General features: G+C 40.8%; 1 protein-coding gene across 8 annotated transcripts in view; it reads left to right on the top strand.

The window, feature by feature from the left end:
* Positions 1–2500, top strand: part of LOC135096422 (DIS3-like exonuclease 2) — a 53231-nt gene that overhangs the window by 32118 nt on the left and 18613 nt on the right. The window lies entirely within an intron of this gene.

Genomic DNA, 2500 nt, shown 5'->3' with positions numbered 1-2500 from the left:
ATTTATTTTTATTTTTTTCTGATAATATATATTAATATTTTTCTTGGTACTTATCTCTTTCACTTTTTGTTTGTATAATGTATGAGTGTATGATCTGTCACAAGCTGCCTTCCTTCTCTGTATGCTTGGCTGTGTATACATTGTGTGCTAATACCAACCTCTCTCTCTCTCTCTCTCTCTCTCTCTCTCTCTCTCTCTCTCTCTCTCTCTCTCTCTCTCTCTCTCTCTCTCTCTCTCTCTCTCTCTCTCTCTCTCTCTCTCTTTCTTTCTTTCTTTCTTTCTTTCTTTCTTTCTTTCTTTCTTTCTCTCTCTCTCTCTCTCTCTCTCTCTCTCTCTCTCTCTCTCTCTCTCTCTCTCTCTCTCTCTCTCTCTCTCTCTCTCTCTCTCTCTCTCTCATGTACACTACAGGGTGACCCAAAAGAGCGAGGATAGAGATGATATGTGTTTAATCATTTTTATTTAGTAACTGGCAACACGATCACTCCTCTCACAATAATACATTAACTCGTTCTTCTTGTGACAAAACTTGTATTTAATCTAGAAAAAAAAAAAAAGGAAAAAACAGTTAAAAAAGAAAAATAATATTCCTAATGTGTCTCGACTTTTGGTTCACCCTGTAGTGTAGTGAAGGTGTGGAGATAACCGCCCGGCACCGATGTGATCTGCCTACAAACTTTTATCTCTTACTTTCTTTAATTTCCATAACTTTTCTTTCTTCTGTCCAAATTCTTTATTCTTCTCCATTTGCTCCGTTCAGTCCAGACCAGTTCAGTTCAGTTCAGTTCAGTTCAGTTCAGTTCAGTTCAGTTCAGTTCAGTTCAGTTCAGTTCAGTTCAGCCTCACTAACTTCACTGTTGCGGTGGTGACGGTGACTGGGTAAACTAACTCTCCCTTCCCTTGTGGCGACAGTCTTGCCAGTGTGACAGACTTGACAGAGCTAAATAAAAATAAGTATTTCTTTCCTTAGGTCTTCAATTTGGGCAGAGAGAGAGAGAGAGAGGTGATAAAACTGAACCTAACTAAATATTTCTTCCCTCAGGCCTTTAAATTTAGCAGTGTGACAGAGAGAGGGAGAGAGAGAGATAAAACTGAACCTAACTAAATATTTCTTCCCTTCAGATCTTCAATTTTGGCAGTGTGACAGAGAGAAAGTAGAGAAAACTTAAGCTAACTATATATTTCTGTGTCACAGCATGAGTTTGAGCAGTGTGACAGAGAAACTTGACAAAACAAAGTAAATGTTTCTCTTTCCGAGTGTTTCTTTTGGCAGTGTGGTGGAGAGAAACTTCAAAAAAAAAATTAACTTTATATTTTTTCTTTTGGCAGTGATAGAGAAACTTCAAAAAACTTTATATTTCTCTCTTGGACCATCAATTTTGTCATTGTGGCAGAGAAAACAGTAAATGCAACCTAACTAAATATTTCTGTCTCCAAACCTTAACCTTGCCTACATAACAAAGAAACTAGACAAAACTGACTAAATAACCTAATCTTCCCTTAGATCAAAACATTTTCATCCCCAGACCTTTTATCCTGAGTGTATGACAAAAGAAACTTGACAAAACTGAACCTTACTGAACCTTACCCAACCCTTTCTCTCCACCCAACCCTTCCTCTCTCCACTTAACCCTTCCTCTCCACCTAACCCTTCCTCTCTCAACCTAACCCTTCCTCTCTCAATTTAACCCTTCCTCCCTTGACCTAACCCTTCCACTCTTGACCTAACCCTTCCTCTCTTGATTTAACTCTTCCTCCCTTGACCTAACCCTTCCACTCTTGACCTAACCCTTTCCTCTCTCAACTTAACCCTTCCTCTCATGACTTAACCCTTCCTCTCTTGACTTAACCCTTCCTCTCATGACTTAACCCTTCCTCTCTTGACTTAACCCTTCCTCTCTTGCCTTAACCCTTCCTCTCATGACTTAACCCTTCCTCTCTTGACCTAACCCTTCCTCTCTTGACCTAACCCTTCCACTCTTGACCTAACCCTTCCTCTCTTCACTTAATCCTTCCTCTCTTGACCTAACCCTTCCCCTCTTCACTTAACCCTTTCAATCTTGACCTAATCCTTTCCTCTCTCGGAGCATCAGAAGCTTGCTAAACTGAATAAAAAGTGAACATAATTGAATATTCCTTCTGTCTGATCTGCTGTCTCTGGTTGTGATGAAGACCAGCCAGAGCTAAGTATAATTGTGTTTTTTTGTGCCTCTCGGAGCTTCAGTCTGTGCGGAGTGTGAAGAAAAACAATCGTAAAGGTCTCTCTCTCTCTCTCTCTCTCTCTCTCTCTCTCTCTCTCTCTCTCTCTCTCTCTCTCTCTCTCTCTCTCTCTCTCTCTCTCTCTCTCTCCTCTCTCTCTCTCTCTCTCTCTCTCTCTCTCTCTCTCTCTCTCTCTCTCTCTCCCCATCTTTTCTTCCTTCTTTATTCTCTTCTTTCTCTTTCTCCCACCTTCCTTCCTTCTCCCACATCCCTTCCTCTCCCTCTCTCCCTCCTGCCCTACAAA

The sequence above is a fragment of the Scylla paramamosain genome, unplaced genomic scaffold (genome assembly GCF_035594125.1).
Source record: "Scylla paramamosain isolate STU-SP2022 unplaced genomic scaffold, ASM3559412v1 Contig4, whole genome shotgun sequence".
Lineage (NCBI taxonomy): Eukaryota > Metazoa > Arthropoda > Malacostraca > Decapoda > Portunidae > Scylla > Scylla paramamosain.
This window is presented reverse-complemented; position numbering and strand designations above follow the sequence as displayed.